We start from the raw sequence: 18,129 nt of genomic DNA, 5'->3' as shown, positions 1-18,129 counted from the left end.
CTATGTGGATACAATGGGTTGTAATATGAGTCAGACGGTAAACTATGCGGATTTTCTCAACTTATGTGAATAAAATATTTATCAAATAATAGCCGTAAAAGATCTTCATTTTATGTTAATATTGAAAAGCGAAAGTTAATGTATTAAGTATGTAGCCAATATATTATAATATATTATCGAATTAAGGTGAGTAATGTGCTGCAACTTATCTCCATCATTCAAATTTAAACTTGATGATAAAGAGGATGAAAATTTATATGGTCAATTGCGGTCACATTGTAAAATCATATCCTAAAATATAAGGATAAGTTAATTGTAAAAAGGTATAAAAGGCTACTTCTACGTTCTAATATTGTAGTAGAGTTCACGATAGTGTGCCGCTTAATCTGAAAATCATTTAAAAGACATAAAATACCGATGCTAATAATTATTTATATGTTTAATAACGATTCAAAGGCACTTCTATAATAAATCCAGTTCAATATATCAGGTACTTAATGATAATTCTCGTAATAGTAGGTAATATCTCACAATTGCCTAAAAACCTGTCGCAAGGGTCTCAAATGCAACTTCAAAAACCACATTCTGGTATAGTATATATTTATCCAGTACATATAATATATGGGAAAGAACATACACAAATGGATAATAGACAGGGATATGAAAGTCTTTTTGCAGTATTTGATATTCAGGTTTGGTTAGTGTAAGGCGTGTGCGGGCATTCATTACGCAACCCTAATGAGTCGTGCTCGCCAATCTTACATAGATTATTTAACAGATATGTTATTTTTTTTTATAAAACTATTCAGTTGTATTTTATGATTGTAACTTAAGAATGACTCCATTGATTTGATAGGGTCTTTGAAAAGTTCAGATCAGTTCAGTTAATTTATATAGGTTCAGCAGTTTGAAAGTAAAAAAAAAATAGATTATATAACTTTAAAAGAAATCGATATTATTTTTATTTCATCCATCTATAATATCTATTCATATACTGTTATTCGAAAAATTAGTATGCAGTTAAAATTGTTGGCTCTACATTATAAACTTTTCCTATCAGCATTGACCAGAGCCAAACAGTGCGAAAAGCTATTTGATTTTATTAATTATAACAATATATGAGAACCTTATCGATTTAATATCAAATCAAGATACTTAGGCTATACTGACGATGACATTAAAAATACTTATTGAAACTAGCATAGATCTCTATATTATTTTGTTTACTTGACCCTATATTGGTTTTTATCGCATCTGCAACTTGCATAATCTATGAGAACATCCAGTACATTAGCACCTTTTAAGGCTTTAAAGGCACTCTGGGCTAATCACGCGCCCGCGGCGAGGCGGGATTATCACACTCTTTCTTATGCTACTTGTTTTATGCTTTATTTTACATAGCCATGTTTTTTTTTGGTTTAAGACTAGTTATTATAGTCGAATAACTTAGTTAAAAGTTTCAATTAACCATAGATGACTGTGTAATTTTGAAAGGTTATTTAATTTGACACATAAAACCGGAAAACTCGTTCAGTTCCTGACTGCAGCGTTGTCAAGAAAAGATAACTGCAATATTGAGAAGACTGATTGTTATGCTCTTTTACGTGTTTATATACCTATGCTTGTTTTTCCAATTATTTTTTAATTTTTTATTTCAAAATAAAGTATGTATCTAGTAAGACTCTACTTTATATGCATTCTTTAGATCTTTGTTATCGGAGGACAATTAGTTACCGATTATGAACTTAACATTGAAAACGTTTATTTATTCATAAACCTTATACATAGGTTATTATACCCCTTCTCACGAAGTTCATTTCATAGGTAATGGCAATAAAAAGCGGGCAATACCTCCACTTTATTACATTCCGGCCGCTCAATATGTCGGTTTTTTGCTTCGTCCCGACGTAATAACTTACTGCTTCACTTTTTGCTCGAGTTTTAACTACCTGGGGAGTTGAAATTAGATTTTTTGGACTTGACATACATTTACATAATATGGTAAGCTATGGTAAGTAAATAATAATTGTTTATGAAAATGATGTTAATGCGCCAAAATATGATTTAGTTGTCACTTTCTTTTTTTTATATGCTAAGTTTACTTTCAAAAGAGATGAGAGTTTAAGTGGTTTAAATTTATTTAAACTATGGCCATGTGCCTGAAATTCCATCATTCCCCTGTATTTCATTCAACGTATAGTAGTGCGAAATAATTAAAATACCGTTTTAATTGAGATGTCATTGCGACGGAAACAACCAACTACGCATTAACATATAGAAACCTAGAATAAATGAATTTAAGATTTACGTTTATTTTTCAGACACAGCAATCCAATTAACTGTTTGTAACGAATTGAATTCGGTCGCAAGGTTAATGTATAATTTAGTGACAGTTTCCGCGCCGTTTTGCCACTTTCTTTGCGCGGCTTGTAAAATATTATGTCCGGTTCTTTGATGTGTATTCATAGGTGCGGAACAATCGTGTTATTGTTGGAGATCCCTGGGTGTGGGTTGAAATCTTTTTACTTATTAAATATTATCATTTTAGCTGCTTGTTCGTCCGGGTTGATTTTGCACATAAAATTAAGACTACGTTACTCATTTTTACATCAGTCGCGGTAGTTTTTGGGATAAAATTAAACATTAATCATTTCAAATCAACTGATAACATAGATGAATATTCACTACAGGTTTGGAAATCGAAGAATGAGAAAAGATACTCACCTAATTGCTCTATTTACAAATTAAAACTTATTTTTCATATCTAATATTAACGAAAAGCATTTCCTATGGTTCAGGAGACAAAACATTCCATGGATTCTCATCTTCCTTATAATTATGAATGCTATGAATGGTCAGCTGTTTTCACCGCTAAATATGTTTTTGAGATAAAAATAGGAATCTAAAGAAAACGTATACCTACAGAACCATTTTACTAAAAACGATTCACTTATAACCACTAAAAATATAATTTATGCGATCTAATTCAGATAATTTGTTACAACGGGCGCAGTTAGTGCCAAACCCGCTTATTGAAAGGTATATTTATTTTTATGTCTCGTCATTCCTCTGGCGAATAAATTAAATTATTTTTTTGATGTCAGAACTATTTCTGAGCAATTGTGGTATAATATACGAGTGTTGTTTACATAAAAATGACTTTTCTTTAAACTACATAACACGTGCAGGTAAAAAGGTGTTTTTTCACATTCCTGAAAAAGATATAATTTATTATAATATAATGTTTGATATTAAGAAATTATTTATTTATACACGCCACAAGTCTCTATTTAATCACTTTATAGAGATGAGGAAACGATAAGCCTATAGGTTCATAAAGGAACTAGGTAGGTACTGTTTACTATAATCACCTAAATCAAGACCTAGGTACTTAATTTCAATATGTAAAAGCTATAACAGCTTATGACAAAGTCTTAATTAATAATACTGAACCATAATTTAAAAACATTAATAAAAATATATTCTGCTTATTAATCTGCTAAATCTCCGCAATTTGTACGAATTTCCGTTAATCTCTCGCTCAGTCAGTGTACAGAACAGCTGTAATTACCATCGTACTGTATAATAAACTCATAATGACACTATTTTTCCAAGCGAAGTGTAGCCTAATGTGTGTCCCATTAAGTGGCTTAGTGTTAGTGTAAGCGAGTGTTCTAGGAATTTTGTTTCGATATAATATTATGTATAATTGTTTCGACTCGAAAAGTATGTACCTAACGCTATTTCCATAGGTAGATATCATTATAATATAATGACATTTATTTCTGTGTCTGAAGTAAAAAGAAAGTTATACGGTCATGATTTCTCAAAAATCAATAATACCTATATCGCTTAGTATTATTAGAACTTATAAAACAGACCCTAGAACAGCCCAGAAGCCGTAAGATGTGATTGAATATAAAAAAAACCACTAGGTAAACAAAATTTTGTTTTGGTCTAGACTCTAGCCTAACACATCCTTAAATACAATTCTGAACAGGAGGAATGATATTATCCTTAAAAAGTCAAATTATTATGAGTATTTTTCGCTGTAACTGCGAACACATCCTAACAAGAAACTGGCTCTGTTATGACAAGTGTTGTTTTTGTATCTATTAACGAACGTCGCATCTAATCCTGACTCGAAGATTAACTGTTCCTTTTCGACTATACACTAATTATAAAATTAGTTTGTTTGTTTGTCTAACACTGCAGAATGAATGAAAAAGCTATGATTGATAAAACTTTTTTTAAATAATGAGAAGAGTGCATTTCTTAACAAGTACCTAAAATTAACAAAAAAATCTCAAGCAGAAAAAGGAAAGTTGTTATAATGATATCTCTTCCCTTTGGCACACTGCGATTATGATATCTCTATGTTAAACCAATTGTAAATTACTTAAAAGTGTTTTATTTCCAAATCTCCAAATAAACTATAACATAACATTTAAAGGTAGGTAAATTACTTACGTCAACAAAATATCATTAACCTCAGGTGGATCACTGGGGTCAACTGTTTGTATAACTAAAATGTTTGCTCTATAACCCTCACCTCATGGCGAAAATAATCTCATTTTTGGAAATAGATTTTATATTATTAAAGCTATTTGTACATATTTCTATTTACTCTGTACAGCATCAGTTAGAATTTTATTTTAATAAATAACGGCACAAGTTTCGTTACAATAAATAATACATAAAAACTTCTGAAAAAGTAGACCTTACGTTTATATAACAATCTCTGTCAGAAAACTATAAAAAAAACAACTAGTAGATGAGTACACAATAATTAAATTTACAAATCAATATAAATAGATTGATCACATTTGAAACAAGATAAACAAAAATAATTTTACTCCACGTTTAATAGTACAAAATGTTGCAAATATTTCCATAAAAATAGCTGGGAATATGGTTTGAAATACATCACTGTTTAAAGGTAGGATCGCTTAGAGCTATGCTACATTTACAACTGAAAATAAGTTACATTTACTGCTGCGAGAGTCGGGTTATGTTCATAAGCGAAGCGGGTACGATTTTTTGAAGAAGTAGGACTTTAAATATTATAAGAAGTAAATTTAATTACGTGCAGGTACTTATCCATCCAGAGAATATTAGTTTGATATTTGTAAAAAAAAATCAGTAGATTCTCTTTTTTATAGCATTGTAGGAGTAGGTACCTATTCCTAAAACATATTTAGATTCCAGTCTTTCTATCTAGCAACATAATTTAGTTTTATTTCAAAGTAACAACACTAAAAAAGAGGTAAGATTTGATATTATTATGATTCAAAACCAGTAGGCTAATTGATAAAATACTTTGACAAGCAGAACGCTACATTAGTACATATTCTGTTTTGAGCCAGGAAGAGCGGCTAGTTTCTAATAACATCGCTTAGCTCGTCACCCAAGTCTGCACCCTCCAGTTTTATGAAGCCACGGGCAAACAGTCAAGTTCCAGTAACGGTATTAAGTTAGCACCACACTTTTACACCACCTCCTATGTTCTGCAGTTTTGTTATAGATTGATTCTTTAGTAGCCCCGTGTTAGACAGTTATAGCATTTCAGTACAGATTCAATGCAATACTGAATAAAGAAATAAATAAATACTGAATTACATTACAAATATTTACCTAATATCTAATCGATGTTATTAGATAGATTTCCGTTTTCATTTATCGTTGCTAAGTGTTAGTATTACTGTTTATATCTATATAGGTATATAAAACTCAAAGGTGACTGATATAGTGATCTATCAACGCACAACCCAAACCACTGGACGTATCGGGCTGAAATTTGGCATGCAGGTAGATGTTAGGACGTAGGCATCCGCTAAGAAAGGATTTCCCGAAATTCTTGCGGGAACAGGGAAAAACGGGGATGCACGTAGGTACAAAGTCGTGGGCGGAAGCTAGTTTTTAAAATATAGAGGATTTTGTACGAGTCGCACATAATATGACGATCGCCTGAAGGCAAGCAGAAGCATATTGATAAAGTAAGTCGACACAATTTATTAAGGTTCGTATACACCTAATAAAGCTCAATCTGGGATCATGCAGTGATTTTCTGTTCAATGTGAAAATATATTCTGCCCATTATACCTAATATGCTACCTATTAAACGAAATTTTAGTTAAACAAACGAACCCAAAACTTTGTAGATAATAAAGCGTGAAACCTTCTTCTTTTAATTCATCGTAAATTGTTACGAATAGCATCGAATATGAAAGGTTTCAGACCCGTTTAATAAAGATTTCCGTAGGTACTGTATACACGAGTAGATAATAAATTTGATGAAATGCTTAGTAACTTGAGCTAATAATAATTAAGAATAAATAATTAAGAAGTCTTATTAAATAAGACCTCATTAATGAAATCTTAAGTCTTCAGAATAAAACTTAAAGATCAGCCAGAATCTATAGATAGGCTCCTGAAGAGTTTGTTAGTTTGTTTGTTTGAACGCGCTAATCTCAGGAACTACTGGTCCGTTTTGACAAATTCTTTCTGTGTTATATAGGTAGCCCATTTATCGAGAAAGGCTATAGGTTATATAATATATTATAAATTATCATCACACTAAGACCAATAGGAGCGGAGCACTACGGCTAAAACCGCGGAGCACAGCTAGTAAAATATATAACCTAATAAAAAACGTTTTCAGATTTTTAATCAAGAATAATATAAACTGATTTAAAACAGAAGCTCATTAAGGCTTAGGTAAAACTAGGCACCTAATTACGAGAGCACTAAAACGTAGCTAGACTACCTAAAGTCCTAGGTAATGAGGCGCGCGCAAAGAAGGGGGTGGGAGGTTGTCACTCCCTCAACACAGGGATGGATTTTGTGTCAAGCGTGCTTTTGGGGCTAATGAAGTGTTTTGAGTAGAATCATTTTAAAATAATTTGTCTTAATTTTTGGTTATTACCTACGGATTCAGGTTTGAGAGAGAGATTTAGAATACCCATTAAGTCATTCATATTGTATAAGATAACATGAAAATTGATAAGAAATAATAAATACACCTACATCATAACAAAAACAAACATACAAAAATAATTGAGACTTTGGAAACGTCGTTAAAGAGAGAGAATCCCTTGAAAGACTCCTATTCAGCATTTTTAAGAGAAATTGTTTTATCGTTAAATGTATTTTGTGTTATTTATTTTTGTTTTATTGTTAGCTTCACATAAATTATGTGAGAAATCGATCCTAGAGTCGGGCTCTATATTACTCAGACAGAAAAAAATACAGCCTTAATACAGTAGATAGCTTATTGATACATAAAACTTAAAATAAACAATATCCTAGGCCAAATATTAAAACTCAGAGGCCCTGTATCTGAAGCCCCAGCCAGACTTTACTAAGGCTGCCTCCACCTAATTATGAAAGAAGATTGAGTGGCCCCATAACGTCGTTGAGAGGTGTATTTTGAAGGCTTTCCGTTGAAAGCTTTGTTGAAAATTTATACAGATTTTGTTTTCGTATTTTACGATGCATTTACGTTCAATCTTATATTAAGTAGATAGATTGTTAGATAAAACTCGATGTGATGTACCTACATGCGGTATAGATAACTCGGAATATGTTATGCTTTAAAAAAAGGAATTTAACATTATTTGAGTTTATAAATTCGCTTTTGCAATATCTAATACTCTGCGTATTTACTAGTATGAAACATTACCTATATCTATCTATTAATAAAGTACACACAATATCTTAAAATACCTACGTCATATAATTTTAAAGCCATAAAATACACATCAAATTTTTATTAGCTCAATCGGAGAGTATTGCTACAATTTACGTCGTCTTTAGTAGATAACTGTATTATATACTTTACCTCAAGGCCGGGGCGCGGCGCTCTAAATTTAGCACACCTCAAGAAAACATCAATCGCACCAACACATGCGCACAAAAACCACAACCAGCCACTGAGAAACACGGTAAAAAACACAAGGAAATTGTCGAGGACACTACAGGTGAAACGTGCGTACGACGGGGGTTACGGCGTATACCTGGTAATACCTGTGCTCACCTTTCGGCCAATCGCCGCGCAGCGCACCTGCGCAGGTCAATAAATAGGGCGTGGTTTGACTGCGTCGTACCTGTGTTACCTGGCTCTGCACAGGTGCGTGCCGGTTGGCGGACTGCCTTCCAATGGTTGGTTACCTGGCAGGTGAGAGGTGTGTAGGTATATAAGAGTTTCAGTACATGACCTATTTAATTTTGTTCATTTAATTTTGACGTTTCAAGTTTTGATTTAAGGTCGTCGGAATGGAGTGTCTGTTATTTTATTATATAAATATGCCTTGTAATGTTTGTGTAAGTAAATAAGAAGGTATGTTTGACTAGCGAATTATGGGCTAGAAAATGAGTAGATGCATCGCAGTAGGTACGTTCAAATTGAAAAATAAATAATATACGTATAATAGATTCCATATTGATTTTATTTTTAAAGTAGATTTAATACTTCTTATAATAAGGCATTTAGATTATCTATATATTTAGAACCACGAAAACCACGAACAAGAAAAACCAACCTAAAAAGCGTTCATTTAATAATTCTAGCAACCAATTTCAGTGTTCATTTTACGACATGAAATACCTAACTTCTATCCATAAATATCTACCTCCAGCACCTAAGGTCACAGCGGGCTGATTACACTGGGCGGTGGGAGGGGGAGGGGGGGGGCAATGGCGGCTCACTTCGCTCGTAAATGATTACGGTTTTACGATTGTATAAAGATTTGGAAGTTTCTTCCGAATGTGTTACTGTTCTTGGTTTACTTTGATGATTCCTTTTGATCCTTTTATTGATGGAAGTGATAAACAATGGTGATAAGGGGTTAGTTTTGAGCAAATCATTGTTATTATCTACTAGGTAATAATCTGTGATGCTGGTAGGATTTAAAGTTCCATTACATCAAATTGTTTGTTCAATCCGAGTAACGATTAGACCTCTGCTTATTCTGTTCTCGAATTATCTAGCTACTTACCTATATATAGGTAGGTAGGTACCTGATAGACAACCAACTAATATCCTACCAATATTATAAATTCAAAAGTTTGTGAGGATGTGTGTGTGTGTGTTTGTTACTCTTTCACGCAAATTCTACTGAACCGATTACAATGAAATTTAGCACACATATAGAAGGTACTTAACTTGGATTAACACATAGGATAGGTTTTATCCCGGAAATCCCACGGGAACGGGAACTATGCGGTTTTTCCTTTGAAAACGCGTTCGAAAATCTAGTACCTATATTCATATTACATAGATACATTACCATTTCTGTAGTGTCATAAAGTTGATAGCCTGATTAGAAACATATTATTATTATCAAGAAAGTTACTATTTTTATGTCTATTTCATAACAAAAATTGTTCCACCACGTTTATTATTCCATTATCAAATTGTACGAATAAAATACGCCGTATAAAATATTCTAGTGGGAAAAATATCCAAGAAGAGACTTAAGTCTTGAAAGTTGAAGGTGAACAAGTTAAGTTTTAACAAGCGCCGCGAATATAAAAACTTCTTAGTGTATTTTATGGCAAATTTTAAATTGCATTGTATAGGTACCTATAGTGGGAGTTTGAGTTATGAACTGGTTAATGCATGCGACTTCTTTCGTATTTAGTTTTGAATGGGATATGGATGAAGTTGTTAATAATTTGTTATTAATGGTTTTGTCAAGTCAGTCATTTTCCTAACCGAGCCACCCTGACCGAGCTGCTTCGCGCAGCAATTGCTTCGCAAGGATGCTCGCTCTGTGCGGGGACACGGACACTGGCTAATTTTATTTTACGTAAGATAACTAGCCTATTGCTTGTGCCTATCATCATTAGGTATTAGATCTCATATAGGTAGTTACTAGTTACCTTAATGAGTAACTAGCTTTCCGCCTGCGACTTTGCCCGCCTAGTAAAGAAAAACCCCTATAATTCTCAATCCCGTGGGATTTCCGGGATAAAAAACTATCCTTTCCCAGGTCTAAAGCTATCTTAGTACAAAATTTTATCGAAATCGTTTCAGTGTTAGTGGAATGTGGCGAGGAGAAGACAGACGGATAGAGTTACTTTCACATTTATAATATCAAAGTTAATATTTTAATAATCAAACTGTAAATTTTCCACATTTATTCTAGTACAAATATTACATAATCTAAATACATAAAGGTTAGCTCTAGGTATGTTTATGTGGCCCGACACTTAGAGGATTGTGTTATGCAAATGACGTCCGCCACCGCGACGCCTGCTTCACTCTGATGTAACACCTTTTATTTTATTTTTACCTATATAGGTATACCTAGCTAACAAAAATAATAAATATTTAGAGTATGCGAAGTGAACGTACCTATATATTATTTTTTATTATATTCGTAAGTACGTAGATGTAGAGTAAAAATACTGTAGGTATTTGTAGAGTCAAAAAAAGTTTGGAAAATCCAAAAGTGCACGACTCATAATGCTCATTTAATTATGATATATATAAAAAAAAACTTATTGTAGTTTTCGTTTTTTATTAATTGCAATTAAACGACACTGAATTAATTAATCATTCGCATTCAGTGACCTACAATCGTCGATTAGAATATTTAAAAAAAAAATTTAACTCAAATGATGGATTTTTTCACAAGTTATAGTGTTTTCAGGTTTCACATATGACGGACAGGAAAATTGTTTGACCTATTTCGGTGTTTTTTTCCAATTCTATTGAAGTAAATCAATTTTTAAAAAGTATGGGATTAATCTCCATTAAATTATCTCGACAATAGTATGCAAAATATCTTGATTCCGTGAACTAACAAGGCTATAATAATAAGAATAGCTGCAAAAATGAGGCGAAAAAAATTTTTCGATCGTAAAGCACTCTCTGATGCTTCGCATCATGAGTCGTGCAATTTGCTTTTTTCTATATGTTTGTAATTACTAATTAGTTAAGGCTAAACTGTATTGTTGAGTGTTTTAACTATTGTTTTCTTTTTCAGGTTTCAATCCAGGCGGAGGCAGATCGCAGGATGAGCGTCTATTTGCATATTTAATAAAATTTTAAATACATTTTCAATGCCTTTTATTTTACCTATAGGTACTTTCAATATACCCATTACCCAGTGTCATTAATACAATTTAAGATTACCTTAATATAATAGAAGAATAGAATCCTAGAATCCTCCATTTTTAATTGTAAACCTAGTAACAATCTCGCAATAAGAATCTTGCTAAATACATTAATTAAAAACCATAAAATAACTCTACATAATTCAAGTAGGTACTGACACAATACTTGCCAAAGTAATTCATTTACATACATACAAAAATAAATTAAAAAAGCACCAAAAACACATGATTCCAATAATATTAAACTATGTACCGTTCCAGGCCGTTACCGTCACATTTTGATGACGTCACGCCGCGTTAACCCGCCGTTAAAGCCTTTCTTGACACATGAATATTTTGAACTCTTTTGACGTATAACGTGGTATAACTGAGGCACGTGACTCTGTCCATGCTATGTTACATGTATAAGGGAATAATATTGTCTAATTACTTCTTATAATTATTGCTCATAGGGCTAATCTGCTTCTAATATAATTACTGTTACACTATAAAAATAGTACCTAACAGATACACCAAAGTTGCTACAAGTATGAAATAAGCAAGTCAATCTACCTAAAGGTACTTATATATTATAACTAACATTTGTTAGAGTCGAAAGAAACCTGCAAAATTAAACGGAATAAAGGAAATCAGCTTTAACTCTGCATTAAAATCTGCTTAATTTAACAGAACATTATGTAGATACCTATTACTATACCTATTTGATAAATCACAAATGATTCTTCGCAATTCCTTACATAATACACTATAGGTACCGTCTTCAAGACCCGGTCCGTTTATGACTTTGCGGTCAAAACGAAACATCTGTTCAAGTAAATCCAAAAACTTGCGAATAAAAAGAAATATCAATATCCAACCTGCGTGGAACTTTTTCCATACGCAGTATTAGAAAGTTTTTCAGCCGTTTCCCAACTCGGAATTCATTTGTAACTGAAAAAGGCAACGTTTTTCATTCGTTGCCGAGTGAATATGAAAAGCGTGGAGTTACGAGCGTGGAGTTAGAATGCTAGATGTACTATAGCGTGTGATGCGTAGTTATAATTATTAAAAGTGGATATGTATGACTAAAAATAATTGTAGACTGTAAAATAATATGGTAGGTACTGTAGGTATTGATAGTCATGTTAATGTAAAGATTAGTAACTTTTCACATGTGAAATCATAGGCAGATTGAGATAGAGTTACTACATTACTACGTTACTACATAGTATAAAACAAAGTCGCTTTCTCTGTCCCTATGTCCTTATGTATGCTTAAATCTGTAAACTACGCAACGGATTTTGATGCGGTTTTTTTTAATAGATAGAGTGATTCAAGAGGAAGGTTTTAGTATATAATTTATTATGTTTTAGACAAAGCGGGCGAAGCCGCGGACGGAAAGCTAGTACATAATATAAATAAGAGTTGCATGTTATAATGGTTATTATAAAAAAATTTTCTCCGTAAAGCAAGAATCAAATAATGTCAATGAAATGGGAGAAGAAAAGTCATCGCTAAACATAATAATTATTACAACATAATATGAAGATATATAATTATTAACATACTAGCGGTCCGCCCCGGCTTCGCCCGTGGTACCTACATGTTTAAACTATCCTATCTCTCAAGTTGGATCGAACTGCACATGGTGTGCGAATTTTATTATAATCGGTTAAGTGGTTTAGGAGTCCATTGAGGACAAACATTGTGACACGAGATTTATATATATTAAGATAAAGCAAGTACAAATGAGAGCAAAAGAGAAAATGGAATGAAAAGTGTGAAATAAAATTAGATTAAAAATCTCATTTTTAATTAAAAGCACGCATCCAGCAAACTAAATCCCTGTTTACGACCAACTGCGCAGTAATCATAACGTAGGTGTTTGAAAACCGGAGTTTTGTGAAAAATAACACCGCTGTGATTGCGTCGCGCTTCAAGGTTTGTGTTCGTTTGTCTGTTTATCTAGTACACGTCACTTGATGGTCAGACACTATGTATCGATGAACCTATAAGCTAAAAATAGCATAGAATATCTAAAAAAAAGAACAAAACTGTCATACAATAAAATTATTAAATGAGCTCTAAAGTACCCGTCACGAGAAGCTATAAATTATGTAAACAAACATCTTTTACTAAGTAAACATTTTATACTGCGAGATAATAATAAATTGACCATATTCAATCGACATGAAATATAGACGGGTTATATGAAAGTAACAACCTATTTAATTTAGTCGGATCATATTTTAACGACGCAAAGCGCTATCGTTTGTGTTTCTTGGTACCGGAACGCGTCCGTCGCAGGGATTGTGAACTATCGGGACGCCATTTTGAAATAAACGCATCATTCGAGTTTCGAATGCGTACGAGTTTGTTTCATTGCTTTGCATATATCGCGGATCTGGTTGTTATTGTTAATTTTGTTATTGTTTCGTTATCACTTTTTTATTGTTGTTACTTTAATTGTTGCGTTAATTTTATTTGTTATTACGTATAATGGAGCCAGTAGCCAGTACATCTAAGGAAATAAATTCGCCACGAAAAAAACGTCAAAAGGTGCGTAATACAATTTATCTAAAATATATAATAAGTAAAAAGAAAGAGTTGTTTGTTCAAACGCGCTAATCTTTGGAAACTTAAGGTTAATATTAGAAGTAGGTTTTAAATTGTGAAGTAATTGGTTAGGTTAATTGGTATACCTGGAGATATAGCTTGAGCTTCGTGTGACAAGTGACTACCGGTGATTTTTACAGGTGACGAGCTTTACGGTTAATGAGAAAAATATGGTGATCAACGTATATAAGTACGTGAAAGAAAATTGGCCATCGAATGAATATCCCTACAAAACCGAAATAAATAAAAAAACAGCATCGATTTTGGGAATTGGCATAGCATCTGTGTATAATATATTAAAAGAATATAAATCAGAAGAGGGAATAAAATCACCTATCAAGTCTAAAGACAGGCCTAAATTTTATCAGAAAGTAGACGATTTTGATAAATCCGTAATTAGGAAAAAAATTCACAGTTTCTTTTTAAATGGCCAATTACCAACAATTCCCAAGATTCTTCAGGCAGTCAATGACGATGAAGATATGCCAAATTTTAGCGAAACAACTCTCAGGCGGCTAATAAAGCATTTAAACTTTAAATATATAAAACGACAGCGAAATAACGCACTTATTGATAGAGATGACATAACAATATGGCGGCGAAAATATTTGAAATCTATTAAAGACTATAGACAACAAAATCGCCAGATATTTTACATGGATGAGACATGGGTGAATGCAGGTTAGTGTGTTTTTTTTTATTGCAGTGAAACGGCAGACTACCATACGGTTCGCCTGATTGTAAGCAAATACCGTCGCCTTTACCGTGAAGTGATGTGTATGATACTGCAAATCTATTTGCAAAATAAATATAACCCACGCGCCGCCGACCTTGAGACATTAGTTCTTAAGGGCTATCACAAGTGTGTATTAATAATAATGTACTTCAACTCTTTTACTGCGCAAGACGCTAATTAACAAATGTTTAATTGTTTTTACAGGACATACCGTAAATAAAACTTGGGTAGACAAACAAGTTAAAAGTAAGAAGCAGGCTTTCCTAGAAGGACTTAGCATTGGTGCACGTAACCCAACGTCAAAAGGTAAACGATTAATAATTACCCATATCGGCAATGAGAACGGTTTTGTAGAGGGCGGTGAAAATATATTTGAATGCAAGAAGACGGGAGATTACCATGAATCAATGGATGCAACACATTTTGAACAATGGTTCGAAAACGTTCTCCCAAAACTTGGAGAAAATGCAGTAGTGGTAATGGACAATGCACCATACCACTCAAGGCGTCTTGAAAGAATTCCTACTACTGCCTGGAAAAAAAATGATATACAAAATTGGCTTGTAAGTAAGAATATTTCTTACGACGACAATGAAATTAAGACTGAATTACTGCTAAAAGTAAAAAATGTTAAAGACAATTTTAAAACTTATGTAGTGGACGAGCTTGCAAAAAAATATAAGGTGGAAGTATTGAGACTCCCGCCATATCATTGTGAGCTTAATCCAATTGAGCTAATTTGGGCCAACGTAAAAGGATATGTTGCTCGCAAAAATACAAATTTTAAATTTGACGAGGTAAAACAATTATTACAAGAGGGACTGCAGCAGATTACTTCGGAAAATTGGAAGCGTTGTGTGGAGCATGTTATCAAGGAAGAAGATAATTTTTATTCCAAAATCGATGAGATGATTGATAAAACTGTAGACAGCTTCGTGATACATGTCACTGATTCTGACACAGAAATGGAAACATCTGAATCTGACGAATAATTATTCTTAAATAATATTTATGTTAATTAATATTTGTTACTTAATAATTTATTAAATCTTAAACAAATTCATTTTTTTTGTTGGTCCAAATGTTGTGAACTCCTGAACACTTGTTTACAAAATTTATAGCTTCTCATGACGGTTACTTTAGGTACAGAGTTTTTGATGACATAGCCCTATTTCACCAAAATCAGCCAAAAAATAGTGATGTTTCAAAAGATCTCAAATATAATATCTATTTTCGTACTTATATTATTATAGACTACAGGCCCGTGTTGAAAAAATTATGGGTCATTTGACCCACCACCTGACCTATCTAGAATGATATAAGAGCATAAAATAAAAAGATTCAGCACTATGACGTCACTTGTAAGCTGTCCACCTGAGTGCAGATGAGAATTCGAAGGTTCAGGTAGAGATTTTCTCCCCTTGTCTCCATGATTTTTGTACGGCGTTGCGGAATAATGGCTTAAAAGTAGTATAGAAATAGTATGACACAGATGCCGTAAAATCAAATAATATAAGTCACTAAATTACGTTTCAATATCATCCACTAAAACTAACAATGTCTGTAACCGCGACTCCGGTGCAATAAAACAGAAAATAATACGACATGGCCGCGGATTGGAAAACTTAGTTCGTTTATGGCTTTCCAAGTTTTAGCAATTTGTCGTAACACCACCTAGCTGCAGCCATTTGTGTTATATTGTATGTGATGTTTTTGATAAGTTATAAAATTATTATTGCATAGCTTCTATCGCGGGCCTTGAGCGCGGGGAGCGAATCGAGAAATTCCGTAACGAAAAAAACCTCACGCTCCCCACTCCGGCACGGAGGTGTGGCTTGAAGGCCACGCTATGCAATAGCTTTACCGCGGCTGTCCCCGAGTGCCACACTTTTTTTTTCTTTCTTTATAAAGAGATAATAGGTACTAATAATTAGAATACCACTATTAAATCCATATGACGCTGATAAAAATCTGATTCTTTCGAAATAAATTAATTTAAAGTTGGTACTTACAAAAATAGAGCATAAGCTTGTTATATTTGTAATATTTTTCAATGCATATTTTACAGTACATAATACCTATGTCGCCTATTGCAAACAGCGATATTTGTAGTTACTATAGTTTAGTATTAAATTATTATAATATTATGTGGTAGAAGGTAGGAAATATATTTCAACGAGAATTAGCAAAACCCGTTCATTATTTTTTACATAATAATATGTTGATTAACAAGCCCTTTTACATTAATATAAGCAAATATTGCGTAAAACACCTAGCTACTAAAATTCCACCTTTTAATAATCGTCCATAATAATAGTCCTAGTAAGTTATTGTTAAACTATCGACATCATCTTTTTCACAGTCTGTAAAATATGTATAACAAAAAAGGCGGTCTGAGCCCACCTCACACATGCAGCTATGATGTCACGCGACAACCTGTCGCCCGCGACGTGTAATTAAACCCGCCTGGGGCTAGTGTGGGGAAGTGTCGATAGATTTTGTCGATAGTTATCTCTGAGTCAATTGTTAACTAATGATAGAAAAATAAAGTAATCTACTGTGGTTATAGTTAAATTTTAAATATGTATTTGTATTCGTAGTGAAGATAATGCAGTAATTTCAAGAGCATTAATTTCTTGTGGTGGCTTTTGTTGTTGTTTTATGTCTATTTAATGAATTCTTACCTTATAATAGAAAATTTTGTGACTGTGTTTATAGTAATAGGTACATATTTATAAATAAAATCGATTGAGCTTACCTATTCATCATTATCATCGCGATTAAAGTACATAATTCAGGAATTTTCAATAGGTAGTAATAATGATAATTTAACTAAAATTTAACTAATATTTCAAGACTATCCAGGGGCGACATTATAACTCTACTCTACGAAACAATCATATAAATTGACCACAATTATCGACATCAGCACATCCCTAGCCCCCGGCATCGTTTTATTAAGGCGTGTTTTTTGTGGACACACGTGCGGCGCATACCTCGCTCCTTATTGCAACTAATGGCTCTCACGGTACAACACTATTTGCTTTGTTTAATATTAAATTAAAAGATGACGTGCGAGAGAGATCTAGTTTTTTTGTTGAAACATTTTATCCGAAGGAATGTTGTCATGTGTATACACGTAATTTTTATGACTTTGGTACAATTATATAAATGTTTTAGGTATATTAATAAATTTGTCTGCAAATCATTACCCAAAGTAAAAATAAATAAATAAATATTTCAGGACAATGTTCATAACACACCGGGATGGGAATCGAACTCACGACCTCTAGTAGCCAAGCCAACCGGTCAGTAAATCTAAGTTGTTTCAGTTTAATTTTACATCTAAAGCTTTTAAAGAAAATCACATCATGTTTGCATTTAAAATTATTTCATTATAATACTAAACTATTTTGCAATGGATCATGTTATATAAATATAGGTATATACTGGCGAATAATCAGACCTTCAAAAATTAATTCATTTATTATTAATTATTCTTATCACAGAAATGTATATTAAAATTTACGTATTTGTCAGTGCATATCTCAAAATTCATTCAAGGTATCCCTTATCACAGTTCGTGACCTCACAAAAACAGGTTTTTTCTTTGAACCCTATAAATAAATTATTGATAAAATTGAGACATGTGATAAACGAGTTTTTGTTATTTTGGG

At 32.8% G+C, this 18,129-nt stretch overlaps 2 long non-coding RNA genes across 2 annotated transcripts; both read left to right on the top strand.

The window, feature by feature from the left end:
* Positions 1 to 1,874: 1,874 nt before the first annotated feature.
* On the top strand, positions 1,875 to 11,050 carry LOC149485501 (uncharacterized). Its single transcript, XR_016316231.1, has 2 exons — positions 1,875 to 2,001; positions 10,992 to 11,050. It is a non-coding gene; the product is annotated as an uncharacterized LOC149485501 (long non-coding RNA).
* Positions 11,051 to 13,189: 2,139 nt separating this feature from the next.
* On the top strand, positions 13,190 to 13,897 carry LOC149485500 (uncharacterized). The gene is made up of 2 exons (XR_016316223.1): positions 13,190 to 13,659; positions 13,857 to 13,897. It is a non-coding gene; the product is annotated as an uncharacterized LOC149485500 (long non-coding RNA).
* Positions 13,898 to 18,129: the final 4,232 nt, after the last annotated feature.

The sequence above is a fragment of the Colias philodice genome, chromosome 10 (genome assembly GCF_061535455.1).
Source record: "Colias philodice isolate Cphi_HAF_F1 chromosome 10, ilColPhil1 Martin Lab GWU primary, whole genome shotgun sequence".
In the NCBI taxonomy this organism is placed as follows: Eukaryota; Metazoa; Arthropoda; class Insecta; order Lepidoptera; family Pieridae; genus Colias; species Colias philodice.
This window is presented reverse-complemented; position numbering and strand designations above follow the sequence as displayed.